Genomic DNA, 14,385 nt, shown 5'->3' on the forward strand with positions numbered 1-14,385 from the left:
GTGACTATTATGGGCTGACTTGTTGCTGCCACCTGGTGTCCAATAGAAACATTGCAAGACCGGCTGTTCTCTTTTTTTTAGAGAAGCTTATTCTCATTCATTCATTCATTCATTCATTCATTCCACAAACATTCACAATCTCTGATAGTGGGTGGTCAAATGTACTTAAAAAAGAGAATATTCTAACGTTACAATTTTTGTATGCTTTCACGTATGGTCATGACATATCACTTAGAAGTCAACAATCTCCTATACTTTCTTCAAAAAATCAAAATTCTCTAAAAACTGAGAGACTTTTCATTAGTTTACAGAAGCTGACTCAGTAGCAAAACCTAATCTGAACTGACATAAGACTATTTGTATGTTTATTATTACACATTTATTCCTATATAATATGTATTTATTCCCTGGGTAAATATGAATGTTTGGTTATGGGGTGCTATTCTAGATCCCTCTAGGGACGTTATGTAATAGAGAGTCGTTCTCGAAGTGTGGTGCCCAGACCAGCAGCATCAGCATCACTTGGAAACTTGTTAGAAATGGAAATTCTCAGGCCCCATCCATCCAAGACCTATTAAATCAAAAAACTCTGGGGTGGGGTCCAGCCATCTGTGCTTTAACGAGCCCTCCTGGTGGTTCTGAGTCATGCACAAGTGTGAGAATCACTAATATAGAGTATGTGCACTGCGTTATATTTACAAAATTCCAAAGCCCTGAATTCCAAAGCATACCCTCCCACTCCCCCTTCCCCCCAGTTTCAGAGAAAGGATTTCTTGTAGGTCTCTCTTTTGAAATTTCAAGTAACATTAAAGGAACCCATGTGATTTTTATGTTAAAAAGGGAGGCAGAGGTTCCTTGTAGGAAGGGAGAAAGAGTGTAAGAAGAAAAAAATTCCATCGTATTAAGATACCTCCTAATTCATTCATATCCATTCCCATATTTTTTTTAATCTTTTTTTTAATTTTTTATTATTAGTTAAGGTATTACAAATGTGTCCACATACTCCCCCATTAACCCCCAACCTCCCCCCACACACACACAAACTCATGCTCCCATCCCCCTGTTGTCCATGTCCATTGGTTTGGCTTATATACATGTATACAAGTCCTTCGGTTGATCTCTTCCCCTTACCCCCGCCCTCCCCTACTTTCCTTCTGGGGATTGGTAGCCTGATCGCTGTTTCTCAGTCTTTGGGTCTGTCCCTTGTCATCAGTCTATGTTGTTCTCTATAATCCACAAATGAGTGAGATCATGTGGTATTTATCTTTCTCTGACTGGCTTATTTCACTTAGCATAATGCTCTCCAGTTCCATCCATGCTGTTGCAAAAGGCAAGAGTTCCTTTTTTTTTACCGCAGCATAGTATTCCATTGTGTATATGTACCACAGTTTTCTAATCCACTCATCTGCTGATGGGCACTTAGGCTGTTTCCAAATCTTAGCTATGGTGAATTGTGCTGCTATGAACGTAGGGGTGCATATATCTTTTCTGATTGGCATTTCTGGTTTCTTGGGATATATTCCTAGTAGTGGGATCACTGGGTCAAATGGGAGTTCCATTTTTAGTCTTCTGAGGTAGCTCCATACTGTTCTCCACAGTGGCTGCACCAGTCTGCATTCCCACCAGCAGTGCAGAAGGGTTCCTCCATTCCCATATTGGTAAGCATTTAGAATGTTGCTAATCTTTTGCTATCGCAGATAAAAGCCATGATGAATATCCTTTCCTACCTGTCTTTTCCTACACAGGGTAAGGTCTTCTCCAGACAGGTATGCCTCACGGCGGAGCTGCTGAGTCACAGGACACGCACATTCAACTTTCCTAAAACATGCCAATCTTCTCCTCAAACTGGTAGTACCAGTGTTCGGGCCCCACCCAAGGGGTTCCTGGCCTTCCCAGTATTGACAGAGCTGTGGGTATTTGTTTTGTTTTTGTCGTTCTGATAGTTGTCAACTTTTCTCTCCTGTCTTTTTAATTTGCATTTCCCTAAAAATTCAGAAGTTGAGCCTCTCTTCAATCTGTTGTTTGGGAATAAACATTTTGCCTTTTAACTTGCCTCTCTACCTTCCAAGCATAGATTTCTAGAACTCCATAAGACCTCTCTGGTCGGAGGCAGTAACACATGAAAAGTGCTTTGGCTCCCTGGTTATTATCACTTGGACTGGGGATATTATAGACTCTATTTTACAACTCAGGACTGCGAAGCCACTTTTGTTTGTTCTAGGTGGCATCTGGGCACCCCCAGAGGCAAGGGGTGACAAGATGGGTGCAGGGCTGAGGGCCATGGCACCAGCAGCAACAACAAACATCGAGGGGAAGAAAGTCCACACCTCAGTTTGTAATTTCTCAAATATTATCTTGCTTCATTTTCAGGTGCTGTTTACTGAAGCCCGCCGGTGTACCAGGACGGTAGTGCGTTCTCCCACTTCATGCATTCCACGGAGCCTGCCAAGTGCGCCTCCTCTGTGCCAGGCTCGGTCAGGCCCTGGAAATTCAGATGTAAACAAAGCGGATCTGGCCCCCGGTCAGTGTCGCTCACTATCTGTGTTAGTCAGGGCCACCATAACAAACTGGGTGGCTTAGACAATAGAAACTTATTTTCGCACAATTCTGGAGGTTAGACGTCTGAGACCAAGATGTCAGCAGGGTTGTTTCCTTCTTGGCTTGTAGATAGAAGGCCGTCTTCCTCCAGTGTCTCCAGGCGGTCTTTCCTCTGTCTCAAATCTCCTCTTCTTGTAAGGACACCAGTCATACTGGATGAGAGCCCACCTCACCTATATGAACTCACTTGACCTTACCTCTTTAAAGCCCCTAGTTCTAAATGGAGTCATATTCTGAGGCACTGAGGTTAGGATTGCAACCTACCAATTGGGATGGGGGGGGGGGGGCACACAGCTCAGCCATAACGCTATGTAATGGGAGAAGCAGACATTAATCCAAAATTCACAACTACTAGTATATGGAAATTACAGCTGTGGTCCCTGGGGCTGTGAGAGCCAGTGGGGGAAGGGAGTATTGGATGAGGTGCTTGTCGGAAGCCTTCCCTGAAGAAGTGACATTCAGGCTGAGACCTGAAAAAAGGGTGGGGGTTAAGCAGAGGAGGGAACAGCAGAGCAGGGTGAGGGAACAGGACGTGCAGAGAGATAGTGGTACCTGGCAGGCGTCTGAGAAACCAAAAGGCAGCCAGCAGGGCAGGTTGCTGTGGGACCTCTAGGGATGTAAGCCTTGAACCAGATAAAATCCACCTGGTATTCCTTAAAAAATACAGATCCCTTGCCCTGGCTGGGTGGGTCAGTTGGCTGGAACGTCGTCTCATACACCATAAGGTTTCAGGTTTGATTCCTGGTCAGGGCACATACCCAGGTTGTGGGATTGATCCCCAGTCAGGATGCATGTGGAAGGCAACAGATCAATGTTTCTCTCTCTCTCCTCCTATCCTCTCTATCTAAAATCAAATTTTTTTTTTAAAAAAATGAGAAAATAAAAACACAGATTCCGGGCTTCACCCTAGGTCCACTGAATCAGAATCTCCAAGATGAAGCTGCATTTTTTATTTTGAAAAAGTATCAAATCCCTGGAAAAATTGAAAGAAAAGTACAAGGAACACTTGGATACTCTTCACTTATATTCATTGATTGTTAGCATTTTGGCAATTTATGCTTTTCTTTCTCCTTTCATTGCCCTCCCTTCAGCATGCGTTCCTAGGAATAAGAGAAGGACCTTTTCCTCCATAAGCACATTACCATCGTCATGTCTCAGAATATTAACATTAATTCAATAATGTCACCCAGCATCCAAGCAACATTTACTTTCCAACTCAGGATCCAATCAAGGATATGTATCCGTTACTCCTTCTAATCCAGAATAGCTCCTGCCTTAAGGCTTGTGGAGTGCCCCACATTCTAGATCTGTCTAAATTCTCCTCATGATTAAAATCAGGTTAAGTATTTTTGGCAAGAATAAGACGTAGGAGATGTTGAGTCCATCATACTGTGTCGCACAGAAGCCACAGCGTCAGCTGGCCCACTCTTGGGGACGTGGGTTTGATCACTCGATTCTGGTGGAGACTGCCGGGTCTCTCTATTGTAAAGGTGTCTGTCTCCCTTTTCAGTCAGTAAATAATCGGTGGTGTGATGTTTTGAACCATGTGACTACTTATTACCCTAAACCTCTCCCTCAGTGGCTTCAGCATCTGTTGAGGACTGTTGCTTCCTCAATTGATTATTATATTGGGGATTGCAAAATGGAACCTGCATTTACCAATAAGTGCCCCAGGCGACTCTTCTACTTAAGGAATATGGGAAACTCTGTTTAAGTCAGGTAACAAGGTATTGCTATCAGGGCAGCTGGAGGCATTAACTAAGACCCATTAGAATCAGTTAAAATGCATATCCCCAGGTCCCATACCACACCAAGGAGTGAGAAAGGAGTACAAAGAATGGGCCTAAGAAGCAGCATTTTTTGCAAAGTTCCCAAAGTTTGAGAAACACAGACCTAGTTGGTCTAGTTGGTGATCCTCAGCCTTGCTGCTCATTGCATTTTTAACTCATGTGGGAAGTGTTTTTTTTCTGGGAAGTGTTTGATTATTATTATTATTACTAGAGGCCTGATGCATGAAATTCATGCAAGAGTAGGCCTTCCTTCCCCCGGCTCCCAGGACTGGCTTCCTTCTGGCACTCCGGCCCTGGCTTCGTCCAGAAGGACGCCTGGAATGACATCCAGTCTAATTAGCATATTACCTTTTTATTATTATAGACTAGCGGCCCGATGCACAAAATTCAGGCAAGGGGCTCGGCCCTCGCAGCCCCGGCTTCATCCGGAAAGTCGTTCGGAAGGACATTCAGAAGGTCGTTCGACTGTCCAGTCTAATTAGCATATTATGCTTTTATTACTATAGATTATTATTATCTGTGTGTGTGCATGTGTGTTTAAAAGTACAAACCCCATGTCCAGAATTTAATTCATATGGTCTGGGGTAGAGCCTGGGCATCAACACTTTTAAAAGGTCCCTTTGTGATAGCAATGTACTGCCAACACTGAGAGCCACAGGGCTAGGAGGGTTCTTTCTAAACCAAATATAAAGATGAAAATTCATCTGCCCCCACCTGGTTGCCATTAAACTCACAGCATCACAGGCCTGAGCTCACCTGCCAGCCAGGAACATCTGGTGCTCCCTTCACACCACTGATGGGCCCCCCACTGTGTGCAAATAGCCCAGCCTGTGCTCTTCAGGGAGCTTACAAAAGAGGTTGAAAAGAGGTCACTTCCCTAAAAAGTGTGAGGACGTGGGAAAAATGCACACAAAAACACATGCAAGTATTGTACAATCGGAGTTTTATAGACCAGGAAACGGACACTCTGGAAGGGGAAATGACTGGCCAGCAGGTTCATGGCAGAGCCAGGACTCTTACCCAGGGTTTCTTTCTCCAACTTGGCTCATTTGTACTTGGGCCCTCCAGGCCCTGCTGCACTTCCTGCACCTCTGTTGGTTGGGCCTGGCCAGGAGCCAACATCTTCACCAGCAGCATCAGCCACCTTAGCCTCTGCCAGGCCTTGGGCTATTAGTTGAATGAATGAGTGCAGCCAGTCCAGCACTTGCCCACTGGCTGGCATTGAAACCAGTGGATTAAATAAATCCCTTTGAGCTGGATTAGCTCATTTTATTTTTTATTTTTTAATTTTACAGACTCAGGAGTCTCTGGGCCTTCCTTATTCTAGAGTCCTTGCCTTGCATCATAGCAACTATATAGGTGTCTCCCCAAAATGCATTACTTACTTTACAGCTGATAGCTCAATTGATGTTTCTTTCTTTTCAGATTTAACCAACTGGAATTAATAATTATTCAAAGAGTGCATACATTTTTTTAGGACACCATGTGTAATTCACCCAAATTCTACCTTCCATATACTTTATATGTAACTATGAGCCCTTAAATTGCAGTTGATTGGTTAACCTAAAGTTATATAGATATTTAATTCTATAATTATAAATATCAATGTTCCAAATTTTATTTTATTTTTTAAAATATATTTTTAATGATTTCAGAGAGAAAGGGAAAAGGAGAAAGAGAAACATCAATAATGAGAGAGAATCATTGATTGGTTGCCTCCTGCAAGTTCCCCAACCAGGGCCTGGGCTGGGGAGGAGCCTGAGACCAAGGTACATGCCCTTGACCAGAATTGAACCTGGGACCTTTTGATCCGTGCTCTATCCACTGAGCCAAACCGGCTAGGGACAACTTCACTCTTTTGTATGTGGGAATCTAGTTGTCCTAGCACCATTTGTCGAAAAGACTGTTCTTTTCCCACTACATTGACTTGCCATTCTTGTTGAAAATCAATTGGTTGTAAATGTAAGAGTATATATCTGGACTCTCAGTTTTATCCTGCTGATCTATGTGTCTGTCCTTATAAGCGCATCATACTTGTTTGATTACTACAGTAAGTTTTGAAACCAGGAAGTGTGAGTCCTTCGCCTTATTCTGAGAATACTTGAGCTTCTGGTATCAAACATTGTCAGTGGTATGACTGGGCAGCACAGCACAGGGATTTGGGCCCATTCTCAAAGGTTCATTTCAGGGACACAGACTCCAAGTTCTGCCTTGAAGAGATGATTCCCACCCTGTCAGCCTACAGCTCTTTGTGACTAATCAATGGAAACATTCTGTGGAGAACCAGGATTCCCTTGAGTTAACGTCACTTTAAGTCCTCCCTACCTGCCCTGCTTTCTAATTGCTCTTACTGAAACAGTGTCATTCACAACTGGATTATTACTGAACTGAGAGAGGTCAGGGGGGAGTGGGTGGTGCGTTCAGAGGACTTGGGGGCCCCAGATGAGCCCAATGGCGAGGTTTCACTCCCCCATGAAAGGTTACTGAGTTTCCTTAGCAAAGAGAAAATCACTAAACTCAGGTTATACCGTTAGCCTCAGGAGAACATTGCTAGTTAATGACCCAGGGGAGTTCTTCACACAAGACCGCTGGGGACTGAATGCACTGGGTACCATCCCCAAACCCCCCAAATTTAAGCCTTGTCTGCCCCAGCTGCCTGGCCCTAGGGCTCTAATCTGGAGGCTGAGCAAGCTCAGGAAACAAGGCCCTTTGTGGAGAAGAGAACTCTATTGTTGGAAAGCCAGTGTTCAGGGAGTGTGGATTCCAGAGAATGTTTTGGGATGCCCCCTCCCCCCTTTGTTTAACTTTCTCTCCTCTTCCTGAGGGGGTGGGAGTGACAGGCCCTCTCTACAGCAACCTAAAGGTAGTTAAATCCTTTGTCTTGCAAAGAAAAGATGGTGCTCAGAGCTTTCAGTCCAGGAAAGAGGCTTAGATTTGGTGACAGAAACCACCAGGTGTTTTCCTTCTCGTTTTTAGCATGAAATCTCCGAGAGGCAGCCCCTTTCTAGATCGTGGCGGACGTCAGCGGAGGTACGACCACTTCCTTCCTCCGGCGCTTCACCTCCTTTCTTCCCAGAAAGAGGAAATGATGCGAGTCCCCGTCGCAGGCCCCGGGCCCGCCGCGCTCACTGTCGCGCTCCTGTTCTCCGCTCCCCAGTTGGGGGACCTGCCCCCACAGACCAGCCCCCACGACAAGGCCTGGCCGGTCTCCTCGACGTCCTAGGAAGCCTCCGGCTCAGGCTGCGCAGCCCTCAAGGTAGGGACTCGAATGCCTGGCTCTGCACTGATTCTGGGTGACCTCGGGCTCCTCCCTGGGCTTGCCGGTGCCCTCCGTCAAATGGGAGCAAGGATCCAGTCCTGGGCTTCCCTTCCAAAGGCGGCGGCGGCGGCGGCGGGGAAGGGGACGACCGTCAGGAAAACTCCTCCAAAGCCTGGCTGCGTCCCAACTGCCTTGCATTTCCAGCTGCTGTGAGGCGGGGGCCCCCAGCTTAGAGCGCCTGGACCCGCGCGCTCCCGGGGCAGCCGGTCCGGGTGGGGAGGGCGGAGCGCGCCCACCCGCTCGGGAGCTCAGGCCCCGCCTTGGGGCGGAGCGAGGGCGGCGCGGAGCCTCGCGGGGAGCTGAGCCGGCTTCAGTCGCCTCTCCGGCAGCCGCGGCTCGGGGACCGACCGACGGAGCCGGGGCGGGAGCCGCCCGAGCAGGGCTCGGGAGAGCGGGTGAGTTCCCAGCGGCGCCGCCTCCCTGCTGCGCTCTGTGGGCTGACCCCGCGGGCGAGGGTTGAGGGTGGCGGCGGGGCGGTGGTCCCGGCCTCTGACAGCCTGGCTGGGGGTGTGAGTGGCGCTCTGGCCAAGGGCCGGCGGCTTAAGATAATTGGGGGGTCGGCGTGGGGGGCGGGGAGAGGGACGCTGGAAAGGCGGGGACGGGGAGCGCAAGGCCAAGGAGGCCGGCTGGGGTGGGGGCGTTCTCTCGGGTCTTGCGCGCCAAGACGAGGCCGGGGTGTGGGGGGGAGGGCGCATTGGCAGGTTGTCGGCTGGGGTCGCCGTGGCCCGATGGTGGAGCGGGCAGGGGCTTTAGACTGGTTCTGGACTCTCGGGTCGCTGTCTGCCGGGGAGCTCAATACCGGGAACCGGGAGCTACAACCAGCACCAAACAGCCCGGAGCCCAGGCTCGGGCCCGGCATGGGGGCGCCGCCCCCTCGCGTGGCGGCGCTTGGTCCCCGCAGGCAGCGGCCAGGCGCAGGGAGCGCTCTTGCTCAGGCGGGAAAGATCCCCAGGGGCAGGCGACCCCACGTGCCGCCCCACCCCGCCGCGGGATCCCGCTGACCCAGCCCGCCGGCCAGGGAGACCCCGCGCGTGGTTCTGCCGGGGGAGAGGCGCGCCCGGCCTCTCCAAAGGGCCCAGTGCCCTGGCTGCTGGGTCCTCGCGCCTGGCGCGCTGCTCTCCTGAGTCCCGCGCTTCGACTCCGCCGGAGGAGCGCCCCCGAGCGCCTAGGATGGGCTGACACTGTGCAGCCCGCCTCCGAGAGGTCGCGCAGGGGGGTCTCCCCAAGGTCACCCGGAGCGCCCAGGTTGAGCTGCCAGACATCCCCAAGTGGAGAGCAGGGAGGGGAGGCGCTCGCTGCCGCCTCCTTCCCTGATGCAGACTCCTTCCTTCCCTGCTCCTCCTCCCCCAGCCCGGGCCCAGCCACACTGGAGATGCTGATGATGCAGCGCCCAGCCCCGGGCGGATAACTGAGCCTCGGTGAGCTCCGAATCTGGCCTCCGGGGAGCCTGGGACCCGGCGCTCCCGGGCACCTCGGGCGCAGAGGGAGAGGGACGCGGCTGCATAAGCGCTTCTCAGAACCGAAAGCCTAGCCGCTTGCGCGCCCATGTGATTGGAGTCCACATAATGGGCCCCTGTTCTCGCCTTCAGAAAAGCCCACCAGCTCCCCGCGGCCCCGGGCACCAGGTGCCGCCTCTGAATCGCCCTCTGTGGAGGCCCCGGGCCCAGAGGTACCAGGCGCCCTCTCCCCCAGCGCTTTCTCGGGAAGGGGCCTGCCTTTAGCCGCCTGGGCCCGCGGGGGTACTTCCCCGTGTGCCCTGCCATTTCCTGCGGCTGGTGCAGCAGCAGGAAAACCCCTCCGTCTGGGAGACTCCCTCCTAGGCCGGTAATAAAGCTTTTTAACTCCGCGGGTGACGAGGAGCTGTCTTGTCTGCCCGAGGGCGAGGCACTTGGCCTCATGGGAGCCTCAGTTGCCTCTGGGAAATGGGGGTAAAAACCAGCCTTTGGGGGATGGGTGAGAGGCCCCGTGGAAGTGCTTGGTGCAGTGGAGCATGGCAGGAGTGCTCCTAAGTAAATGCTGGCGCCTTTCCTACTGATTTTGAGCGGGGCGTGTCTCTCCTTTTAGGCTAGAGCAGAAGTGGAGCCTCAGTGGGTGGTTCTGCAGGGGCTGGGAGTTTCCACATCTCCCTCCCTTGCTTTGTCATAAAGAGGCAGCTTGCAGGCAGCTGGTGGGCGCTCCTGAGTCCTTTCAGGAGGCAGCCTTCCCACACAAATCCCCAACCCCTTCTCTCCCACCCCCCGGAGTCAGAGGTCAACCAGGCCACTCTGGATGTTCACCTTTGCACCTTGCTGTCAAATGGAGTCTACCCAGCAGTGTCCCCAACCCTGGAACCTTCCTGACCCCTCCCTGGTCCTGACTCTTCCCAGCCTCTGGACTATTCCTACAGGAAGACCACTTGACCTTTCCAACCCCTCTTTGCGTTCCCCGCTCTGTGACATTCCTGTGACTCCTATGTGGCTCCTTGCCCCTGGTGCTCTCTGAATCTTCCCTGGCATGGAAGGACATGGCAGGCAAGGCCAGTGCATGCTCAGCCTCCGTGTCCCGGGTAAATGATGCTAGAGGGGAGCTAAACTCTAATCTAGTTAAGTTTGTTTGGGAGCCTGAGCCACAGGGCTCAGAGGTTGCTGACACAGGGAGGTGGGTTTTCCCCTAAGGCCAGACCTCCCTGCAGAGCCTCTTAGGGCTCTTTGGAAACTAGGGCCCCAGGTTCCTCTTAAAACCTGCTCCATCATCCAGAGTGAGCTTTCTCTGACCCCAGAGGCTGCAGCCAGCCTAGTTTTGTAGGTCGCAGAAGGCACGTACCTGGATTCATGTGCTGTGCTTGGACCCTCAGGACCCCCACCCAACCTCACTCTCCACCCCCAACCTAGCACTGAGGACTCGGTGTATAGTGGGTCCCAGCTGGTATTCTTCCAGCAGAGACCAGGCGACCTTCTTTCTCCCGAGCACATCTTAGAGACTGGGCTTCATGGAGGGCTTGGACAAGCCTGCTGCCTACAGAAAGCTACAAAGTATGAAGAGCAAGGGACCCGGCTGGGGTAGGGGCGTTCTCTCGGGTCTTGCGCACCAATAGGCACCCATTGTAGCTCTAAAAAGCTCTGTGACCTTGGGTAAATTATTTACTCTCTCTCAAGCCTGATTTTCTCATCTGTTAAATGGGAGGAATTGTAATGCTGACTTCATGGGGTTGTGAGGATTCTGTGAGACCATAACACCCAGAAAGTGCTTAGTACAGCACCTGGTGTGAGAAGGCATGCAGGAAGTGCTTCTTGTCACCTCACCACCGTTTCCTGCCGTGCACTGGGCTCCCGGTCTGGGGCAGTTAGACCTCTTGTGCCTCTAGCTATCAGGATGGCATGGGCCTGTCCCCAGGAAGTCTGTGGCTGAGCCTTTCTCACCTGGCTGCCATTTTTTTTTCAGGATTCATTGATTTATTCAACAGATGTTTACTTCCTTCTAGATCTTGTGCTTAGCAAGGGATTTTAAGATGAATAAGGCAGCTCTCAGGGTTCTTTCTCTACGAGGGAGAGGCAGGCCTGGAAATAGATAATGAGGCCACTGTCAAGACAGATAGCAAGGGATACCAGTTTCACCAGCAGGAAGAGGAGTGAAGAATAGAGCGATGGGTGAACAGGTGGGCTCAGGCCAGCCTACAGGTTTCATTCCTGACTCTGCCATCTTGTAGCTGGGTGGTGATGGACAGATACCTGACCTCTCAAAAGATAAGCTACCTACCTAAGGGTGGTGATGTGAGGAGAAAAGGGAGACCACAAGGATAAGAAATGTAGCTCAGGGCCTTCTAGATGTTAATCTATGATTGCAAATGTTAGTTGCTGTTATTATTAGTCTGTGATGACCAATAACAGGTGGGCAAAGTTTGCTGTGGGAACCCACTTGAGGCCTTCAGAGACAGTTTTCCCCGGGGTGGGTAATCGAGGGGTAGGCAGCTTGAGCGGAGAGAACAGCTTGTGCAAAGGCACAGAGGCTTGCTGTCTTTGTGAGCAGTGGGGAGTTACCACTGGAGCACATGGAGGCAGGGGCAGCAGGCAAAGCCAGGGCGGTAGGCAGAGGCTGTCCTGCCAAGGGGTCCCGAATGATTAAACACTCACTGACCCGAAGCAGGTACCCTGCAGCCTGAGAGAGTCTAGGATTAACTTCTGCCTGGGAGGAAGGGCTGTGCTGTGCTCATTTGCTAATATATTAACTGTCCCTTCCTCTTCCTTCTACCCAGGAAGCACAGAGCTCCCCTCCTTCTTCCTGAGATGCTTCCTGAGATGAGATACTCCTGTACCTGTTTCTGTCTTCCTGGGACTCACTTTCTTATTTGAAGGAAGGGGCTGGGGATAGAGAAAGTGTCATGATCCAGCTTCTTTATTGATCAGAATTTTGTACCAAGTGCTTTTCTGGTTGGTGGTCATTGTCCAAAATCGTTGCTTGCATTGCCGTTGAATCCTCACACCAACTCATTGAAGTGGAACCATTTATCCCCCATTGCACAGAGGGGGGAAACTGAGGCACAAAGGATGCGGTGATTTGCAAAAGACATGCAGCTTATATGTGGTAGGAATTCATATCTGGGGGGTCTCCAAAGTTGTTATGTGCTATCCTGAGCCACCAGCTTATGCTCCTTATAAATACCTAAAGCTGATTGTAGAATGTCGGGGTCTTTTCACTGTGTATGCTTCCTTGGGTGTTAGGCAGTAGGCACCTAGGAGATGGGTCTCCATGGGTTGTGCTCTGGTTATCTGGGGACAGGGTCTGCCCCATGCTCCCCCAGCATTGACTTTTGGTAAGGTCCTATTGCAGGCCCTTGGCAAGGGGGAGGTGTTCTTGGGTGTCTCAGAGTTCAGGCTACATTCCTCGGCCCAATAATGTCCCACAAACATGCCTTGACGTAGGCAGTTTGTAGCTTGATTAATGTAGCAGGTGGTTGAGCTCCACAGTGACCCCAGGAAGGAATGAGGCTTTTAGGATGGCTGGTCAGAGTATCATGTAACCAGATACCCTTCTCCTTTTCCATGAGAGGCAGAGTTTAAGGCCAAGGTTCAAATCCTGACCCTGCCTTCCACTGGCTTTTGACCTTGGACAATTTCTTCATCCCCTTGAGCCTCAGTTTCCTCATCTGGAATACAGATCATATAGACCATATATTATATAGAGATCATTCAGAGTTATCATAAGGATTTGTAACTATACCACACACACAAAAATGCCTGGCTTCCAAGTTGTAGATAATATTGGTGTAGTGCCCACAATATTTTCCTCCGTGGTACTTATCAAAACTGTGATTAGGCGGTTATTTGTGGTCATTACTCTTTTCGTCTGTCTCAACCACTAGGCCAGTGGTTCTCAACTAGGGGCAGTTTGGCTCCCCAGGGGGAATATAACAATATCTGGAGACACTTTTGGTTGTCACCACTGGGGAGGGGTGCTATGGCATCTAGTGGGTTGAGGCCAGGAATGCTGCCAATATCCTACAGCGCCTAGGATAGCCCCCACAGCAAAGAATTATATGATTCCAAATACCAATAGTGCCAAGGCTGAGAAAGCTTAGACTGGACTATAAACCCCATAAGGTCAGTGACTGTGTCTAATTCATTCATCTCTGTGTCCCTGGTTGCCCAGCATGATGCCCGGCACACAGGAAACAATCAATATGCATTAAAGAGATGAATGAGGTCTTGGAACACCTTATGTCCCCTGAAGTCCAGAGGTTTGGCTTGCAGGACATTTTGAATGAGAAGAAGAGGTTTAGATGGATCTGAATGATTATCAGCCAATTGGAAATTCAGGCCAAAGAAATTCACGCTGTTTTCCTTCACAAGCAGGTGCTTGGGGGCCTGAATGATCTGAATTGCAATCACCACTGCGTTTTGCTCATGTAGATACAGGGCCCACCTTCATCTGGACAAGCAGGCCGGGGCAGGGGAACATAGGTGCTGACAAGGAACGCCCTGTCAGCTGGGCCCTTGGGATCTGCCAAGTTGGGGCGCAGCTGCTGTCAGCTTCCTGTTTTTTCCCTTTCTAGTGGAATGAAGGAAACCCGCTGAATGGCTATTTTCCACTGACATTTACAGCACTGTGATAGGCCTTGGATTAATGAGGTCGAGCTCCAGTGTGAAATCTGCCCAATCATTTAAAGCTTGGCCAATGGGAAGACGTTGCTTGTTTTCTTTGGGCCATCCGATGTCTTGGATGGCTTTGGCCAGGGAAGCAGGAGTCACGACTCTGTGCAAAAGAAGGGAATGCTTTACACCCCGGAATTGTAAAGGCTGCAGTTGTGGTCTCCCTTTCAATGTGTTAGGAAGGTGTATTTTAACATGGGCCTTGACATAAATAACTGATTAAAGCAAGGGTTCACCGTGAGCCCCAGGCTGGCTGCTGAGATGGGATCTGGGCTATTGGAAGGATCAGGCTGTGTCATTCTTGGGCTCTCTGGGAGTTTGAAGGAAAAGATTATCCCTAAAGGGCATTTGGATGGGTTAGAGGTGCACATTGGTCAGAGCTTATTCTGACGGGGGAAGGGATCTCAGGTAGATGTCTCAAACTTGCTTATGAATCAACTTGGGGTTCCTGTAAGAAGCAGACTCCGATTCAGTAGGTTTGGGGACTGAGGGCTTGCATTTTAACAAGCTCCCAGGGGAAGCCCTTCGGCTGATCTGTCCACTGCACTTTGAG

At 50.3% G+C, this 14,385-nt stretch overlaps 2 protein-coding genes across 3 annotated transcripts in view; both read left to right on the plus strand.

Moving 5' to 3' along the window:
* ACTR5 (actin related protein 5) overlaps positions 1–7,613 on the plus strand; it is a 38,505-nt gene extending 30,892 nt beyond the window's left edge. The window contains exons 10-11 of the transcript XR_004969784.1: positions 2,371–2,521; positions 7,365–7,613. The gene's annotated coding sequence lies outside the window, so the exon portion shown is untranslated. The remainder of the gene's footprint in view (positions 1–2,370; positions 2,522–7,364) is intronic.
* A 355-nt stretch (positions 7,614–7,968) lies between these two features.
* PPP1R16B (protein phosphatase 1 regulatory subunit 16B) overlaps positions 7,969–14,385 on the plus strand; it is a 96,918-nt gene continuing 90,501 nt past the window's right edge. Inside the window, exon 1 of one of the 2 annotated variants that reach the window (XM_036321111.1) lies at positions 7,969–8,102. The gene's annotated coding sequence lies outside the window, so the exon portion shown is untranslated. The remainder of the gene's footprint in view (positions 8,103–14,385) is intronic. The other variant, XM_036321112.1, reaches the window with a different exon arrangement.

The sequence above is a fragment of the Myotis myotis genome, unplaced genomic scaffold (genome assembly GCF_014108235.1).
Source record: "Myotis myotis isolate mMyoMyo1 unplaced genomic scaffold, mMyoMyo1.p scaffold_m19_p_9, whole genome shotgun sequence".
Taxonomy (NCBI): domain Eukaryota; kingdom Metazoa; phylum Chordata; class Mammalia; order Chiroptera; family Vespertilionidae; genus Myotis; species Myotis myotis.